The following is a 21380-nucleotide window of genomic DNA, read 5'->3' on the forward strand; positions in this document are numbered from 1 at the left end:
ATATATGAATATACATTCATTTGACATAGTTTTTGAGCAAGGGATCTCTATATGAACTGGGTGTTTACTATGAATTAGGTGTTGTACTCACTAGAGAAAGCACTAGAATAAATCAAAACAAAGGCCATGGGAAACGAGGGCACCAAGAAATCTTAGCAGGTGTCAGTTTTAAAATGTGACAAAACAGAAGCTAAGAGCATCTTTAGGACATGCTTAGAAGTCATAATTCAGTTCTGCAACATTTATCATCACTTTCTGATAAATTGAAATCTGGATTATTAGCTGTACCGTAGCCACCTGCAATCTCAAAACAGGTTTCTCAATAACACTATCAAATGATGAGCTGAATAAAAAACAGGATCCATGATTGATTTGCCTCTCTAGGCTGCAACTGTCTCTTGATAAGTGCCAAAGCCTTAAAAGTTAAAAGTAGATAAATCCATTTTCTGTTTTGAATATAACACACTGAGTTTCAAATATCACATTCTATCACATATTTTGCCTATGCTATCACAGATCAGTGACCTGGGACTCTGCCTCCTTAACTGTACTATCTAGTTCTATGGCAAGCCTTATTAGACATGAGAAATCTATAAATTGACTTGGTCTAAGATGACTACCAAATGCAAAAGAAGGGCAGAAGCAGCAACCTAAATTATTGCATTAATTGAAAAAGTGTGAGCCACGTTTTCAATAATAGGAGAGAAACATAAGATATGAAAAGGAACTTACAATGACTTAAATTAGTGCTTTTAAATACTTCAAATTTTTCTTACCTACATTGGAACCATCAGATCCTAGAGCATCAGCTCAGTCTGTTCTGCATTTTGAAGAAATCCTTCACACAGAAAGCTCTGTCAAAGTAAACAAAGACTCCTGCTCCAGATAATAGCAGAAAGCAGGTCATAATGTACATTTTGTAATATGTACATATACACAAAGAACTGCATCAGTCTTCAGACAAGGATCTTTAGATTTCTTGACATTTAGAGGTTAGACAAAGACACTCTTAACTCAGTTATTTTTAGAACAAATTAACTATGCATATATTTGTACCATTTGAAGACAAAAGGTCCTGATTTCAAAGACATAGAAAACTGAAATGACATTTATTTTGTTAACTCTGACTTAAAGGTCTATCTCCAGAAAAATACTTTTCAGAATGTGTCAGCAGAGAGATTGTTGTAAGTAATAATGATACTAGATAAGAACATTTACCATGTACACACACGCAAACAGATAATATAATGTTATCATCATGGTAGTCTTCAAAAACCTCATCAAGGTTTTTATCTCTACTTCATAAATAAGAAAATGGATGATTGGTGTGGTTATTTAACTTGCCCAAAATCTCATTGTTACTAAATGGCAATACCATTACTTAAATCTACTTCTTTCTAAGTCTGCATCCAGGCACTATGAGAGACAAAAATGTTCAGAGAAACATAAATTTCATATGAAAAGAGTGATGTTTCTTCATTTAGGAAAATAGAGCTAAAATTGTGTTTCAATATAATATTTTCCCAAGTGAACCTCTGCAAGTTGACTTTTTGTAAGCTAAATATCAAAAATTAAAAATGGGAATCACCAGGCCTAAAATAAGTCTTATTCAATACTAAACGATTTGATGAAATGTGAATTCCTTGTCTCCCTATTTTAGTACTACTCTTTCTTGAAGTCCACTTATACCTTGCTTTCTTCCTAACCATACAAATGCTTCATTCACCTCCATTAACTCACATAGGACATGCCCTGAATACTATTGTCTTCTGAAATGCAAACTTACTCTTATGATCCCACTCATCCTTATCTCATCATAGTTTACCTCTGTGGTATCCTGAGATCCTGTACACTAATGGGTCAGATACTGTGCAATCTACATAAAGGTGTAATAGAGTGAGGGGTAAACATGCTGTACATCATAAACTATAGACTTTTGGGACTGGGACTTTTACATAGAATGTTCTAAAATACATTACATTGACAATAATTTTCTTTTCTTCATAGAAAAACCTATGTTGTCAAAGAGTATGATTTCTTGCCTGCTTTTTTTCTCTAAAACAACTTACATGTATCAGAATTATCACAGTCTGATTATCATGTGTAAATCATGATAAAATGCAGCATTCTCAGCCAAAATTCCTACCTAATATTAATAACACCAGTTCCAGTTTATCATAACATTAAGCTAGTTTTCAGGAACCTAGATTTGAGTTGCAAACATCATTCACACAGTATTTTAACTGCTACTATCGTCTCTTCCCTCCAATAAACAGGGCTAGCACTAAAAGCTAGTGAAATAATATCACTTGTCTCTCTGACTCTAGCACATTTGTGAGGCTAACCTTTCTTGTTTTTCCCCCTTGCTTATCACAGCAGGAATATAATTCTGATATGAGCAGTAATGTGAAGCTTTTCTGTGTACAGATGACCTTCTATCCAGCCAGACTTCTCCACTCTTCCCACAATGCAGCTAAACATTCTATTATTTTCCCAAAGGTCACATTCAAGTGGAACAAATACACCTGATACTTTCTACATCATTTGCATGCAATTTGCTTATGCCTAAACAGGCTGTGATTTTGAGGACTACAAATCTAATTTAAATTTTCCTGACCTACCACAGTGAAATGATAACTGTGCTTTCTGAATTTTGACAGCAGTACAGAATTTTCATTAAATTTTAGGAGAAAACATGAAACACTGAGGAATGGAACATATTCTAAATGTGAACTAGAAACAGAAAGCTGAACTTAAGGTCATACCTAACAAGGAGATTTGGAAATATCTAATCAAATACTAAATTTAAAATGCTTCTTTTTTATTGGGATAGGAGAGAGTAAAGGATATGTTATTTATTTTAATAAGCCAGGAATGTCTCTCTACTTCAAACATACCCAATTAGAAAATAATTCCCTTGGCTTAGGATATTATAAGATATTAAAACCAAATAAACAAGACAAAGGGTAACTCTCAGCTACCATCTCATTAAACTCTTATGTGAATGAGTTTAACAGAGCACCAACTAAGAGCAGATTTTGAAGGGAACAGGCAGAGGCTGCTCCTTGCAAGAGAAGGAAGGGGCCAGAAGAGAAGGCTGAGAATTCAGCACAAAGTCCTCTCCCTCCCAATGCGGCCCAGAGCCAGCCCCAAATACACCTAATGCAGTTGGACAATGCAACATAGTGAATTTCAGGTTTTGAAAACTCACTTTCTCGACTCTCTGCACTTAAAATGAAAGCCACACATTATTTTTGTTAAAAGATAATTAAACAACTGATATAGCAAATACAACTCATGGAAGGCCTAAATGTTAACAGTGAAACAAAATTAATAGATTTAAAAGAGGTAGCAAAATGGTTGCCAGAGGATTAGAGTACACAGTACAGGGAACACTGCACTTTGGAGATGGTTCAATGTTCTTCTGACTTTGACAAAAGTTGATTTAGAGTATAATTGGAACTATGTCTGGTGCATTCTTCAACATAAAGCCTCCTCACACACATACAACCTCTCCTTGCAGTTGCAGTTCTGTAAGTGTGTTGGGTTGCTAATAAAGCAACAATGAAATGCTCAACACCTAAGGTATGAGGAAGCTTGCATTGTCTCCTTTATTTCAAGCAATAGTCTCTTCTTCCAACACACATACTACCTGGACACATCCCAAAGAGAAATTAAGAATTAATAAAATCAGAGCATTGCCTGAGAGAAAATAATCAAGAAAGTAGAAAGATGGAAACTAACCTTTATTATTAAGTATCACAAATCTATGAGAACTCTGTCTCGCTATTTTTTTTTTCGGTACTTGGGTTCTTACTTAGGGCCTACACCTCAAGTCAAAAGAACTGAACAGTGCTTTCTCAAAGGATGAAGTCAAAATGGCTAAAAGTAACATGAAGAAATTCTCAACATACCTGGTAATAAAAGAAATGCAAATCAAAACCACATTAAGGTTCCACCCCACTTCCATTAGAATATCTATCATAAAGAACAAAAATGACAAAAAATGTTGACAAGGATGTGGACAAGGAACCCTCATACACTGCTGGTGGGAATTAGTACAACCACTATGTTAAACAGTATGGAGGCTCCTCAAAAACTAAAAATAGATCTGCCATACAATGCAGCAATTCTACTTCTGGGGATATACCCAAAGGAATATAAGTCAGGTTACAACAAAGTCACCTGCACATCCATGTTTATTGCAACATTATTCACAATAGCCAAGTTATGGAAACAGCCAAGATGTCCCACTACTGACAAATGGATTAAGAAAATGTGGTATTTTTACAAAATGGAATTTTACTCAGCCCTGAAGAAGAATGAAATCTTATCATTTGCAAGTAAATGGATGGAACTGGAGAAAGTCATGTTAAGCAAAGTTAGCCAGGGTCAGAAGACCAAAAATCTTATGTTTTCCCTCATATGCAGACTTTAGACTTAAAACAAATGCAGTAATATTAATGGACATGGACATGGGTCACACACTAAGGGGAGAATACACACAGGAGTAATAGGGAAAGGTAGGAAACCCAAAACGTAAAAGTGTTTGATGTGCCCACTGTAGAGGAACTGATATAGTAACCGTAAAACAACAGAGGTCACTATGGGAAGGTGACCAGGAAGTAGTGAAGAAGTTTGATAGATTTGAACGAATTCAGGTTGTAATACACATGTGCATGGATGCAATGCTAGGAATCTCTCTGTATAGCTATCCTTATCTTAAACTAGCAAAAACGCTATGTCTTTCTTGTTATTGCTTATGTGTTCTCTTCAACAAAATTTGAGAAGAGGGCAGAACAGGTACTGCCTGGAAGTGAGGGAGGTAGAGGGGAGAAGGGGGGTGTGGGAGGCAGGGGAAAAAATGGCCAAAACAATGTATGCACGTATGAATAAATAAATTAATTAATTAAAAATAAATAAAGGGCTGGTGAGGTGGCTCAAGGTGTAGGCCCTGAGGTCAAGTCCCAATACTGCAAAAAAAAAAAAAAAGAAAAGAAAAGAAAGGGACTAAGGTAGAAAGAAGAAAAAGTAAAAACAGAGGAGATGAACCAAATCTGACTATAATACATATATACATGGAAGTGCCACAAGGAAACTCCCTGTGTAGCTATCTTAAGCAAGCAAAAATGTGATTGTTTTTCTTTTTATTTTTTCTTATACAAAATCAGAGAACAAGAGGGCAGAATAGGTCCTGCTTGGGGGGGTGATAAAGGGGGAGGGGGAGGAGGTGGGGAAATGGTGAAGAAGGGTGACTATGGTGTAAATATGTATATAAATGGAAAAATGATATCTCTTGAAAATATTCCAGGAATGGGGGAGGTAGGATGAAGGAGAATGATGGAGGGGGTGAATTTAAGTATGACATTACTTACATTGATACACTGTAAGAAGTTTTGTAAATGCCACAATGTACTACCACTCAGCACAACAATAAAAAAAAGTACCACATATCACAGGCCAACTGTCAAGGCCGGTGTACCAGTCAAGAGTCTGGAAATAAACCATAGTGAGAGGAAACATGCATACACTTTCAAAGTGTCTTGAAAGCAAAATAAGAAATTAACAAGCCCAGAAATGGCTTAATCTGCAGAAAGGTGCTACCTAAACAGTCAAACCAGTGACCAGCCTCTCTCATCAAACCCATCTTTAGCATGTTTCCCAAAGATTCCCTTCACATGCCCTGAATTATTCTCTGTTCTCTGACCATGACTCAGTCCGTTCATTTCTCTATGCCTGAAATGCATGAGACCCCTAAATTTCTCCTTTCCAACCCACCCTGAACATCAAGATGCAACTCAGATGCCATCTCTTTAAATCTGATTCACATCAGAGACAAGCTCTTCTACTGTTGGTGGGAATGTAAACTAGTACAACCACTCTGGAAAAAAATTTGGAGGCTACTTAAAAAACTAAACATTGATCTACCATTTGATCCAGCAATACCACTCTTGGAGATATACCCAAAAGACTGTGACACAGGTTACTCCAGAGGCACCTGCACACCCATGTTTATTGCAGCATTATTCACAATAGCCAAGTTATGGAAACAGCCAAGATGCCCCACTACTGACGAATGGATCAAGAAAATGCGGTATATATACACAATGGAATTTTATACAGCCATGAAGAAGAACGAAATGTTATCATTCACTGGTAAATGGATGGAATTGGAGAACAGCATTCTGAGTGAGGTTAGCCTGGCCCAAAAGACCAAAAATCATATGTTCTCCCTAATATGTGGACATTAGATCAAGGGCAAACACAACAAGGGGATTGGACTTTGAGCACATGATAAAAGCGAGAGCATACAAGGGAGGGGTGAGGATAGATAAGACACCTAAAAAATTAGCTAGCATTTGTTGCCCTTAAAGCAGAGAAACTAAAGCAGATACCTTAAAAGCAACTGAGGCCAATAGGAAAAGGGGACCAGGAACTAGAGAAAAGATTAAATCAAAAAGAATTAACCTAGAAGGTAACACACACGCACAGGAAATTAATGTGAGTCAACTCCCTGTATAGCTATCCTTATCTCAACCAGCAAAAACCCCTGTTCCTTCCTATTATTGCTTATACTCTCTCTTCAACAAAATTAGAGATAAGGGCAAAATAGTTTCTGCCGGGTATCGAGGTGGTGTCGGGGAGAGCGAGGGGGCGGAGTGGGTGGTAAGGTAGGCGGTGGGGGCAGGGGAAGAAATGACCAAAGCCTTGTATGCACATATGAATAATAAAACAATAAAAATAAATAAATAAAAATTAAAAAAAATAAAGGAAAAAAAGAGATAAGCTCTTCTAGACTCAATTCTTATGTAATAGTCATTTAATAATATATTGTTTCTAGCTTCTTCATTACTGTATGGTTATCATTGCTTTTAATCTCTGAATTCCTTGGGGGTAGATTTTTTATGTTAAACAGTATTAAACATAACATGTGTCAATAATTATTTGCTGAATGAATGACTAAATAAATTAAGGTTAGGATAGTCTAAGGAAAAACATGCAGATCAAATGCAATTTGAAATTGTTTTTCAAAATTATAGGAATTTATTTAGAGACAAATATATGATAAATTTGTAAATGCTCTTGTGAATCATAGCATTTACTGGAAGAATGCAAACAGTACTGATTCAATTTCTGCCAACCACTATAGCATTGCAGTCGTCTGACCCACTCTTGTCTGCAAATCCTAAGTCACAATGACAAATATAGAATGTGAGATCTCAGGAAACCATGGAGATGTATCCCCTCCCTCTTTTTCTGGGACACTAAGGAGCAGAGTCATTAGCAGAATAAGGGTCAGAACCCAAATTTCTTGAATTACACTCAAGAGCTATTTTTGCTCAAACTAGTTGTCTCATGGTAACTCTATCTTCTCTGATTATTGAAAAAATTCACACATATTCTAATTACTCAAACTACAAAAAGGTTAATGATATGTGCATGTCTTTAAATGGCATATTTGTGCAACATTTTAGAAGAAACATCGCTCATCCTTTATAAAATGCTGCAATGATTTCTTCTGATGGTCACTACTTCTATTTATTTCTATTAGATCTGATATCTAATACATTCTCAAGGTATCTAGGGGAAATTTTCTTACATGTCCCAGTGGTTAGTGTAAGCCTTGGACAAAGGAACTGGATCTCAGACTCCCTAAGACCTGAAGCAACTGCACTTCATCCTCATTGCTCCTCTGCCCCTTGCCTGCTCTCTCAATGAGGCAGGCACAGGCACATGTTCTACTGAAGGTGATCAACCACCCATACCCCAGGACTCATCCAGATCTTTCCACTGGCTTGCTCACTCATCACTTCTCTTCTTCCATACTTCCTTCCTTCTGCCTCTTCCCTCTGGATCCTGACAACTGCCCCTAGGACTCCAGCTAACTTTAGATCTCAACTTTGAGATTTCTAAAAAGGAGACAATGTCTTCACCAATCTCACTGCAATGCTAAGGGCACATACAAGCTGGACAAGCTCCTAGAGGGAAATAAAAATAGATTGGATAGGCTAAACAAGCTAATGTCTCCACACCATCCTGGCTCCCAGCTGACATGATAATGATGTTTGTCAAAGAAAGAGTCTTCCTATAGTAAATCATAAACTGTCTAATGCAATGTTTATGAATTTTCCCATATATTTTATATTATGAAATCCGAGCTCTTGGATATGACTCTAAACACTGAAGAAATGCTCACCTTTTGTAATTTCTTCCACATGCACGCCCCTGTCTCAGAAGTTCTCCAACCTTCCTGTCTGGTAATGGAGACAAGTGGAATACTGATACAGCAGAGATCAAGACAGTGGCACTGTCCCACCTAACAGATTTCCCCCACTCTGAGTAGTTTTATTAAATTATATATTAAAATATATGTCATACCCATATATTACAAATATAAGATCACTTTGGCATTGGAAAACTAAAGAAATTTACATTACTGGTAAACCTGTCTTAAAATATCACTTAACTTTCACAGAAGGAACATAAATCAAATTCAGTTGAAATTAATTTGGTATTTCGGCATCATATGTCACCTTGATCAGAAAATAAGTGCTTATATAGGAAAGGTGGTGTGATGTGGTAGAAAGATCTCAAATCTAAAAGTACAAGTGCTGGATTTTTATTCTTTTTATAGCTCTGAAATGAAATGACTTAGAAATGCCATTTATTCTCCCATAAATGTTTATTTATCTAGCCACCTAATATAAAAAGACTGGAAAGGAACAGAAAAATATCTGAGCAACCCTGTACTGTACATTAACACCAGCTCTGCTACTAACCAGCTATGTAACTCTGAGCAACTCACTGTACCTGTTCAAACCTGTTCACTTATCTGTGAAAAAAGATGCAGAACTAGATATTCTCAAAGGCTGTCCTAGTTAAAGTATGCAGGTTTCTGTTAGCCTCAGATCAGGATGATGCTTTCCCAACACTAATGTTCTGTTAATAGAAATTTCCCTCATGGATTTGTGTGGGAGCTGTTTTAGCATTTCTATGCTTATAAAATACGCTGATAGAAAGTATTTTCAACTGAAGCTACCTCATTAGTGATGGCAGCTCCAGGTGTTAACTTCATATCAATAACTCTTAAGTTGATCCCTTTTATTATGTGAACACCTCCTTTGATTATTGCATGATGATTCTACAGTTTTCCGCAGCCACTACTATGAGTCTCCACAAATGACTTCACGTTTTGAAAAATACCTACACCATCTTTCTACTTTCATTGCAAACATTTTGGTTCTTTGTTAATTTTTAAATGCTTTCTTGTCACCCAACAAATTTTAACTAAGCATCTATGTGTACTGCCTAGCATTTACTCTTGAATTATTTAAATTTGGGAAATGATCTATAAGACATGAAATTTATTTTTGTTAAGAGGAATTGGATTATATAACTTGAAGGAACAGGTTTTATATATATATTCATAACTCATGCTTATTAGGCAAGTGCTTGACCACTTGAATTATGCACCCAGTTCAGTTTTTTTTTATTATTATTCAGTTATTTGGTTTTTTTTAAGATAAGTCTCACTATGTAGTCCAAGCTGGCCTCAAATTGGCATCCTCATGCTTTGGCTTCTTGAGTACTTGGATTATAGGCATGAACCACCATACCTGGGGTCTCCATGTCTTTGTTGTTGACTATTCATCTGATCTTACACAGCCCATGTATCTTGTACAGTCTATGCTTTCTGCAGATGCTCTTCCCCCTCTTTCTTCTTTCTACCAGCCCATCCCTCCCATGTTTAATGCATCGCCTTATCCCTTCTATCTATCACAGTACATGATGCTTCATGGGTGCTTAAGAAATATTTGAAATGAATTCACCTTCTGTTTTACAATTACCAACATAGACGACCCTCAGAGGGCACTGAATAAAAATTCCTGATGCTGATGATAGTTAATCATACCATGAATTAATACCATTCCATCTCTGAAAATATAATAGATTTTCACATAGTTGGTTTATAGCTTAAATCTAAATCAAGAGACTGCAATAGACCCAGATGAAGAACACCAAGAAACAAGCCTTCTTCCAATTCAGAAATGTTTGATCAAATGAATTTATTCTTATTCAAAGACTTTCAATTCACACCCAAATTTTTAAAAATAACTTCCGGCAAAATTTGAGGCAAAATTCACAAGAGCTTAGATATTAAAATTTTTAAGCTTGCTGTGAATAGAAAGTTCATCCCTTAATTCTTATTTTATGATCCAGCAATACCACTCAGATGGATATACCCAAAGGAATGTGACTCGGGTTACTACAAAGGCACCTGCACACCCATGTTTATTGCAGCACTATTCACAATAGCCAAACTATGGAAACAGCCAAGATGCCCCACTACTGATGAATGGATTAAGAAAATATGGCACTTATACACAATGGAATGTTTTTCAGCCACAAAGAAGAATATTGTCATTCACAGGTATATGGATGAAACTGGAGAACATCATCTTAAGCAAAGTTAGTCTGGCTCAGACAGACAAAAATCGCATATGCGGATTGTAGACCTAAAACAAATGCAGGAATTATTGGACATGGGTCGCACATTAAGGGGAGAACATGCACAGGAGGAATTGGGAAAGGGAAAGAAACCTAAAACTTGAATGTGGTTGATGTCCTCACTGTACAGGAATGAATATAGTAATCTTAAACTGGCAGAGGCCACTATGGGAAGGGGACTAAGAAGTAGTGAAGAGGTCTGGTTGAGATGAACCAATTTGGGTTGTAATACACATATGCATGGAAACAACACAAAGAATCTCCCTGTATAGCTATCCTTATCCCAAACTACCAAAAACGCCATGTTTTTCTTATTATGTTTTATGTTTTTTCTTCAACAAAATTGGACAACAAGGAGGAAGGCAAATAATGTATACACATGTAAATACATGTAAAAATAATAAAATAAAATTTAAAAAACCGTTAAGCTTATTAAACATCTTCATTAAGAAAAAATCTGGTGCTCGCTTCGGCAGCACATATACTAAAATTGGAACGATACAGAGAAGATTAGCATGGCCCCTGAGCAAGGATGATATGCAAATTCATGAAGCATTCCATATTTTAAAAGAAAGAAAAAATCTGGTTATTAGAGGATACACATAATAAATAGGATATAGTTTCCATTTCCACAAAGTAGTCCCCATACCACAGAAATACTTTTGTTTAGTACATAATGTCACAAATTGTACAGAATCATATTTAAATGTGTTCTTTATACAAATATCTCTTACAGTGTTAGTCAGGGGTCAATAAGAACTGAGGAAGATAAAGACAAATCTAGCAAAAGGAAGCAAGATGAATAGAGGAAAACTGAAAAGGTCAAATAGATATGATACTAAGGGCCCAAGCAACTGCTGTGAGACCACTCTAAATAAATAAAATGACAAGGGCAACAACAAAAGGACATTTTTTTTTTTACTATGAGTGGTTCATATGCAGATCACAAACCTGGAGGGAATGATGACAGCATAAATGTGCAAATGTCAGAAGCAACAACCAGTGCAAAGTTACTCTTTCTTTAAGTGGAGGCTTCATGAGAGTCTGTGATTTGGCTGAGCACAGTGGGAGTGACAGCAATAAGACATGTTGGTGATACAGGGAAGATGGTCCACCTATTCTTGTGCTGCTAATAGGTGCAACTAGCTCCGATTCAGACTGCAGTAACAACCAGAGGAAGTTGGGGTGTGGTAGTAGAAAAACTACACTGGAGAGGCCAAGAAATTATACATAGAAGAAACTCCTAGACTCCCAGAAGTATCCTGGAATTGGGGAGGGTGCATCAAAGAAGCAAAAAGTCAAATTCTATGGTCTTCTGCAGAATACAGAAAAAGGAAAAATTTCTTCACTCAGGGGAGAGATGGGAACTTATATATTGGCAGTTATACCAGGCATCCAGTGGTGGAGTTTATCGACCTTCTGCACTAACTGTTAATGTTACCTTCTTCTGCATCCATAACATGGTTAATTCTGTATACATTCCTATCTACTACACAATAGTAGCAAGAAACTTAGGAAACCACCTTCTATAGAGAGTACTTGGAATTGGATGAATTCTTCCTCCATTCAACAGATTGTCTCAAATTATCACCTACTTCCCTCATCCCTTTACACGTGCTGTCCAATTTTCATTAGTTCCATAAAAGATTGATATGCTTATATTTTCTGATACTACAGATTTTTGTTATAATCTAATATAACCTATATTCATTATGCACCAATTCTTTGGCCAACTATTTGAGAGTATGATACAATCATTTTGATGACGATAATTTAGATAGAGAATATATTCTATCAATTCATTTTATAAGTTTCAAATATACCTTAATTAATTTAAAGTCTGGGAAAATATATGGTTTTAGTATCAGTAAAAGTTATCTTATTCATAGCTAAGGTTAGCTTTCATTTTGTTGTTCTAAATTAAGTACACTGGAGTTTTTGTTGAATACAGGAACTTATTTCTTTTTAAACCAAGGATGAAAAAAAGGCTTATATTTTCCTTTCCCCATTTCACAATTATGGAATAGGTTCCATATGGGCTAGAGCTTTTGTCAGATTTCACATTCTAATACCTTCATCATCTGGTTTTATGCCATCATAGTCCCTCTTTTCCTCTCTGGGGAAATTCATGTCTGTTGTTGACATCTGTCCTCTGATTTTTTTCTATAAAGGTCTTAGCAAAAAACTCATTTAATGTATACTCTTCTTATTAACAAATTAATACTTTCCTTTGGAATGTCATTTCTTAAACATACTTCTACACACCCTCCCATTAAAAATCTATACAGTTTCTTTGTTCATACTCTGATACCATCTACTTAAATGATAACTGTCTACTTAAATGGAGCTCAACTAATACATTTACTTACTTAAGAGTCAGGAGTCCTAATATAAATATAGCCTTACAAATTTTTAGTTTTAGCTTTATTTCCCAGTTCTGCCATTATCAACCTGATTAAATGTAACATGGGTATTTCTTTTAAAAAATCCCTTATATTTATTCTCCTAGTTTCCTTAGGTCTCAGTCCCAGATTAGGAAGAAATAAGGTACATCTATAAACAAATTTAGATGTCTGTTGTCAAGACAACTCTGATATATCAGATAAGACATGAAAGATGGCTGCATTTGACTTGTACTACTCTCTCAAATACTACAAATTAAATGAAGATCTTGTAATAAATAAAATATTGAGACTCAATACTTGCCAAAAAGCATAAGTCTGTACCAGGGATTAGCATTTCTGTATTGACCCATATACTTCAGATTAAATTTATATATTTATATATACATTTTGGTTATATATTTGGTTAAGAAGTCTTTTCCCCCTTGATCACATGGGTTACCTTTTTCTAATTCTTGATAAATAATGATATTTAAACAAAAACAGAAAATGAAACTACAAGTCCCAGTCAGTATGCTTTCTTTCTGGTCATTGAGTCACACAACATGAAATGTCAGCTATCTTTAAATTGCTTCTACCTTGTTAAGCAACTCACTAATATGTCAAAAGCACTAGGAACTGTACAAAGGTAGTAAAGCTCTACATAAATAAATAAGCACCTCTTGAAATCTTAAGTCACTAATCATAACTTCTTTTCTAGAAATATAAGTGTATATATTGAAATTTTCTTTATATATCTATTCATTTCTCTATACCTTTGCTAGTCAAAATGACATTATGAAGAAATATATTTCAACAATACAAAAACAAAAGGACATTTTCATGCCAAAGGTGTTTTCTGACATTTTTTTCCTAGCTAAAATATAAAACTCACAATTGTCTACATAAAGATTGTTTTGGACCTTTCAGATAGAGCATTATGAAAATGACTTCAGCTTACTGCTGCTCACTTTATCCTACATGAGCTGACTTCCATACAGAGCTCCAAAATTCTATCCTTTTCTCTGATAGAACATTTTGAACAAAATTTAAGCACTTTTTAAAATTTATATTCATTATTATACACAATAGATACTTAGGATAGCATGCATCTTAGGAATAGGGAGTTGTGGTTATTTTTGATTGTTCAAATACTTCAGTTTAATGCTGTTTAGAAATTTCAATACCTGATAATACCTGATAAAACTTAACACATTTTTAAATACAATACCTGTGGTATTGATCATGATTGAATTGTTAAAAAAAATCTAAGACTCTGCCCACAATTCTAAAACCTATCCCCAGAGCTTTGTTATATAACATGGACAACCAATGTAGAAAGTTTAATCATTACATGTAGGTGAAACTGAGGCTGGGAGGGCAATGACTGGTAAAGTAGATGACTAGATAGAAATGTTTGTCCTGGCTTAGGATCTGGATTGACTGTTAGAAGTCATTTAAGCCTTATAAGTGACCAAAAAGACCTGATGGACAACCACACACAAGACCTCTGTATCTTTGTATATGCTTCCCTTTTCAAGGAATACATCCCATATCCTCACCCTTCTTTATCACATTCATAGTTTGAAATGTACTACAGTTGTTGCCATCTCTTCACCTGTTCTTCATGCTCCCTTAGCATCTTGTACTGATCATGGTATGGCAATTCTACATTACCGCCACAGTGATCAACTTGGAAGCAAGGCCACAATCTCCACTTCTATAATCCCAGTCCTGGCACAGTTTCTGTCATACTGTATATGCCAAGATAGAAATTTCTCTGTATAGCTATGTTTATCTCAATGAGCAAAAACGCTATGCTTGTCTTATAATTTCTTATGTTTTCTCCTCAACAAAATTGGAAAACAAGAGAGCAGAACAGGTTCTGCCTGGAAAGGGGTGAGTAAATGTAAAAATGATAAAATAAAATAAAAAGAATCCACCCTCCAAAAAAAAATCATAAATTTTAGGAAAAGAGCAAGAATAAGAAGAAATTATAATCAATAAAACATATATAGTGCACTGTATGTCAATTTTTGTCTCTACATAGTAAAGGAACTAATGCAAATGATATTTATTAAATAGATGTGAGACTATAATTTATGTTTATTGTCTTAGCCATTTTAGATAGGTATTCTTGGTCCCATTTTACAGATAAATAACCTAAGGTCCAAGAAGAGAAGTTACTTACCCAATATTACAGGAAATAAATGGAAGAGCAGAAATTTGAATCTAGGTCTGACTCCTGTGATCTTGTTCTCTCTCCTTCACATAAGACCAGGAATATTTAACCTACCCCAGCTTTGTTCTATTTTAGCTTTTATCCATGAAAACTTAGTCTGAAAAAGAAAAACCTGACAGCATTGGTAGGAAAAAGCCAGGGATGCTCCATCACTAAGTTGGCTTAGAAAAATCACATATTTCATCTTGATCTGCCTAAATAGGAGTGGCTTGACTATAAGCTCCCCCTTGAATACTGGCCTCAGTTTCTAGGTCAACTGTTCCTGATGAGCGTCCATACCTCATCAGAGTGAAGTATGGAATCTCATTAGTTGCATCCCCTCTGTGATAGGCCTCTAGAGAGCTCAATTTGCTCTTTGGTGCTTGCTGCTGGCTGTCAGCATGGTTCACCCAAAATTGACAAGAACCTGCTTCATTATCACAGCTATAATTCAATCCTCTGTCACCATGGTCACATTTTTCCAGTTTGTCCACTGATCAGCTTCTGCCATGTTTCTCATTTCTGGCCTTCTGCTTTTGTGAATGCCTAGATATCTGAATTTCTTTACAATGAGTTTACTTTCTTTCTGCCTTCAGAAATTTGCTTGCTAAACCTCAGCCTTTTAGCAGCTTTGCATCTGTAGGCACTCATGTTTCTTAATAGACATTAATTTAAAAATTAACTTTCTTTTAAAAATATGATATATCATCTGAACATAAGAAAATATAACCAAGTTCCACAGAGCAGTTAATAGTGAAACTCTTTGGAAATTAGTGTATTTTTCAGGAAACAAAGTGACATAATGGAGAGTCAAGAAATCTCCCATTTATTAAATATGTGGTGTAGGAAAACCTAAAACTAGAAATAGCATTTTTCTACTCATCTGTTTTATCAGTTGTACTCTGCCTTTCAGAGTTGCAGCAAGGATGAAATTGTGAGTGTGTGTGTGTGGTTTGTGTTTAAGTATCAGAGACATAGATTAAACACATGCTTTGAAAGACAATTAATGAGCAATTGCTTTCAAAACAGATATACTTTCTTTGAAAAATAAACCATTTTTTAAAAATTGAGCATAACTTCAACACTATATCATATTTACAAATGCAAATACCTGACAATTCATAACTTTGTTTAGGGACTAGCTTTCCAAACTGTACTTCTTTTTAACTTACTTTTTACTAATGAATAAATAAAATACTTATAATATTGATCTTCTGAGGTTTTGGTCAAAAAAATGAGTTTTTCTAGTCTTTCAACATATTCAATGTTTAATCGATGTCAACAGTAAAATAATCCTAGGAAGATAACCAAATGCCATTGCTTCCGAGTAACACTATCTTCCTATAGCCATTTCTACCAATAATGACAACAATAATAACAACAGTACCTAATAAATATTGAAATAATAAATAAACTTAGTCTTTGCCAATCAAGGACTGTTGTAAGCCTTTCATGTACTAATTCAGTTAATTATAACACACGTGGAAATAAACATGAACTGTTTGGCACAAAACTGTTACCCCAAATTTAAACTTGAAAGCATGAAACAGAAGCACATGGGGTAGCATGTCCAAAGTAATCCAGCTACTTGCTAACTGAAGTTACTTGTTAATTAGAATACAAATTCCCACACTCAGTTTGGGAACACATGCTCTTAGCTCTCTTGCCACACAGCATCTCTAATTGAAAAATCATCAAACACTTTCATAAACAATCATCCAGCTTGATCTACACTTTCATTTTTAAGTATATATCTATTATTTCTTTTTTGAGAACTCTAATTCAGAAAAATTACTATTGGCATCCATTCATTAACTATATCTGGGAATTTAATAGCATTCTTAGTACTTATTTCATTTGAAAATTTATATCTTAATTGAAACCATTCAGAGTAATAGTGCTTAGTTCCTTTTTTTTCTTGCTATCTCTTTCAAATGTATTTTGCTTCTATTTATCATTCATTCCTTTTTCTACAGACAATTTGTAAATAATTACATTCAATTTGGTTAGTGTTCTTTGACATGGCATCTGAAACGAGAGCAGTGATGCCTCATATTTACTCAGTATTCATTATGTGGCAGCAACTGTACTAAGAGTTTTCCAGATACTGTCACATTTTGTAACAAATTTGATAGGTAGAAATTATTTCAGTGCTTTCAGATGAGGATATGTTACTTGACTAAGGCAATCCTGATGCTAAAGTGATACAGCAAGATTTAAATCTAGGTTTATCTGACTCAAAATTTGTATTCCTTTCCCTTCTACCATCCTACCCCTTCCTTTATCAGGACACAGAGGAAAGAACAGAGGCTGAGTCTGGGAAAAGTAATGGGGGAACTACAGGATAAAAATGGCTGTTTAGAAAAATAAGATCCTCCACATCAGAAAGAGAGAAAGGATCCCTATTATAGCCTGAAGCAGTTGGCACACAATATTGTTATGAATTGAAACCACTTATGTCACATCCTTACTTTCATTCCCACTTTTCGTTTCTTCAAAATATAGACCTTTTTGTATTAATTATCTCAACCATCACAGCAGTTCAACAACATAGAGGTTAAGAAGCAATTGGATGAAATGATTTCAGATTTCTCTTTCAAATTCTTTTCTAAAGAGGCAACAGAATGTTTACAATTATTATTTCATGAATCTTTAAAGATCCTATTCAGTAATGATTCAAGAATGAAGATTTGCATAGTTATTCTATGATAGAACCAGTACCTGACTCATTTTTTTTCTGAAGAGAAGTATTTTTCTGAACCAAACTTATCTAAAGCATTAAAACTATTCAAAAACAAGACCTAAAATGACCTCAAAACTACCACAAAATCACTTCCCCACTGAAGAAAGAGCTTCATTAAGACAACTTCAGGAATATAAATAGCCATTCTCTTTTTAAGGACCTTAATGGGAGGTAATTATATATAAGACCTCCCTCATTAGAGCATTCCAGTGTTCTAAATTATTTCTCATGCTGAAACCTAGGGAAAGCAACTGTAATTTCATTCTTCCTGGAAAATACACAAAACTAAGCCTTATACTGGCAATCAAAATAGTGCTTTTGGAATGCTCAAGCACATATCTGTTCAAGAAAGCTTCAATGGCTAAAGACAGCTGGGTGCTTACTACGGTAAAATCCTTAATCAAACATATGGTCTCTCTACAGAATAATATTTTCTATAATAATGTTACCAATACTTTTCTTTTCTAAATGGAAATAAAATTATTCATTTAGACAGCACCAATATGCATACATAGTATATATAATTTATTTAACATAGCTATATAAAAATATTCTTATAATATGGGATCTAGAAATGCACATAATTTATTACAGACAAATGGCATGTATCTATGGAAATTTGACTTTGACCAGAGGCAATGTTAGGGCAATTCTGAGTGATTTCTTGTTAGTGTGTTATAGTTCATCTTGTTTCAACTTGATTGGGTTGAGATATGCCTCAGAAATAGTAAAGTTCATTTCTGGGCATGACTTTGAGGACATTTCCAGAGAAAACTGGGATATAAGATAGCAATGAGGAGACATAACCCACCCTGAATGAGGGCAGCACCATCTAATAGGGTGGAGTCTAGTTTGCAACGAGGGGAAGAAAAAGAAGATCTGCCAGCATAGACTCACTCCCTGCTCTCCCTTTGCCTCCTGTCTGTGAAGTGAGCTACTCTGCTTTACCAAATGTTGCCTGCCGTGATGTTCTACCTCAACATGCATGGACCCAGAAACAATGGAACAAAGTGATCGTAGACTGACTCCTCTGCAACCACGAGCCAAAATAAACTTACTCCCTTAAGCTATTTTCTCAGGCATTTTGTCACAGTGATGAAAAGTGACTCTAACACAAAGAACACGATGATGATTCAGGGAGATGGACATGTTCCACGCAGATCAAACCATGTCTCACTTCAAACAGATCAAGTTGTCTGCTTATATGCCACCTAAAACATTTCGTATTGATCTCAATTATTAGAAAGCAAGATCCTAGATAGGAGCACCCTTCTGGGCCAGAAATTCATGGAAAAGCAGGAACAAAGATACTCTGTACCCAATCTTCTAAGTAGAAAAAGAAAACTCTTGTGATATAGGTAACTCAAGAATAAAAAAAGGTTTTAAGAATCCTTTTTGTATTGTGATATGGTATGTATCAGAAACTGTTTTACCACTAATTTTTATTTTCAAGAGTATATTTGCCTTTAAATAACTGAAGATGTAGGACAAGTTAAAGGAGATGGTAACAGAAGTTACAAGTTTTACTGAAACTGGAAGATAAATTTCAGTGAGATTAAATGGAAAGGAAAAGAGGGGGAAATAGACCTGGATATGTTTGCACAAAAGATGTAAAAGCTTAAAGTAGATGATTTGCACTATATAAGAGATCCAAACAACAATTTGTATCATTAAGGGAAATACTAAAATAACAAAACATCAGGAATTTGTGTTGGTTAAGATCAATTTTATATAGAAATGACAAAGCTCAATTTGACTTTAAACTTGGTTGTAGGTAGATATACTGAGTAATAAAAGAAGAGATAAAACTTTTGAGAGATATAATACTGAAAATGTACAGTTAGTAAAAGTGGATTACTCTAAAGAAAATCTACTAGATAAGAAAGAAAAGGATATCTATGTGCCAGGACATCTATATTTACAGAGAAGGAAGAGAAAGAAAAGTCAAAACAAAACAAAGTAGATCAAAGACAGAGGGAGATTGATCTCAGAAGATGAAGCAGCCACCCCAAATTCCACAGGCCCAGAAAATGGCATGTGTTTGGATAACCGGGGGTCATTGCAAATCTTCAAAAGAACAATTACAATGCTTGCTTATAACAGAAAATATTATAAGTCGTTAACAACTGAAGATTGAAAACTGGATCACCAAAATGGCAGCAAGATGGCAGAACAGGACTCTCCAGTCCTCATCTCCCACAAAATCATCAATTTAATCAATTATCCATGCGTAAAATTACCTTCTCAAGAACTGAGACATTAAAGCACTTTAATATAGCATGAAACCAGAAAATGCATTGAAGAGGGTAGGAAAGCCAACCTTATCTTACCCATATTACCCTGTCTCAACTCCAAGCAGGACAGCACATGGATATCTGCTTGGAGAAGGACAGGGAAGGGAGCAATAGTACTTTGCCTTGGACCTCAATAAAAGACCTTCCCCAGTAAAATCCAGTTTGGGGCAGGAACCCACATCCCCAGGCTCCAGGCTTGTACAGTAAACTCAGTCTCTGGACCTGCCCCATTGATCAGCTGACCTAGAAACCCTAGATTGTGGGCCAGTCCCACAGCTTGGCCTGAGCTATGGGCCAAATCCAGCAGCAAGACAACCCTTCAGCCCTGGTTATCAGATCAGATCCACAAACTCAGTCTCCAGACTCACTTCTCAGGCTATAGGCCCATTCAGATCCAAGCTAGCAACTGCCCCATCCCAGGTTTCAGACTATCCTGGAAACATTTTGAGCCACATATCTCCAGGCTCTAGACCTGCCCCCATGCCCTGTCAGCAATCTTAGCCTCAAATACCAGCTAGCACCCATAGACATGAATTTCAGGCCTCTAAGTGCCAGGCTACACTGAGAAGGTCCATGCCTTCAAAGACCCAGGACTTGAGCCATTCCAACTATATCCCAGAAATGGAATAACTAAGATGGATCCAGGACCATCCTGTTGACCTAAATTCCAGGCCAGCACCAATGACTTCAGACATCAAGTTAATCCCAGACTCTAGATTTGTTTTGTAGCCTAGGCTCTAGTGGACCCTTAGTCCATACTGGTTCCAATAGAACCACACTCTAGGCTAATCCAAGTAGACTGCAATGTCAGTCTGACCTGCACAAATTGAGGATCCACTGCCATAGTTTCAAATCCAAGCACTAGACCAGCCCCTGTGGACCCAGATTCCAGGCTTGAACCCATCAACACTAGCTTCAGGTTTTAGGCCCAGGACACCAAGCCAGACCTGTGGCCTCATACTCTAGGCATTTTCAGTACATGCAGGCACCAGGTCTATCCCATTGCCTAGTGGCCCCAACAAACTTAACCTCAGTGTCTACCCTAGCACAAGATCAACCTATGGAAAATCAGGCTTCAGGTCCTCCCCTATGCATTCAATTACAGTTTCATCAAAGTAGATCTGTGATCCATACCTGATACAATGGTAATAAGTCCCAGGCTCACCCACCTGCTAACTCAGGAAGGAAATCAGCCTGTCTGAGTATTTCAGCAATAAGCACTTTCATGGACC

At 35.9% G+C, this 21380-nt stretch overlaps 1 protein-coding gene and 1 non-coding gene across 2 annotated transcripts in view; one reads left to right on the forward strand and one right to left on the reverse strand.

The window, feature by feature from the left end:
- Nxph1 (neurexophilin 1) overlaps nucleotides 1–21380 on the reverse strand; it is a 299276-nt gene that overhangs the window by 49898 nt on the left and 227998 nt on the right. The window lies entirely within an intron of this gene.
- Nucleotides 10970–11076, forward strand: LOC141420970 (U6 spliceosomal RNA). Its single transcript, XR_012445679.1, has one exon. It is a non-coding gene; the product is annotated as a U6 spliceosomal RNA (small nuclear RNA).

Source organism: Castor canadensis, chromosome 2 (genome assembly GCF_047511655.1).
Source record: "Castor canadensis chromosome 2, mCasCan1.hap1v2, whole genome shotgun sequence".
NCBI classification, from domain to species: Eukaryota; Metazoa; Chordata; class Mammalia; order Rodentia; family Castoridae; genus Castor; species Castor canadensis.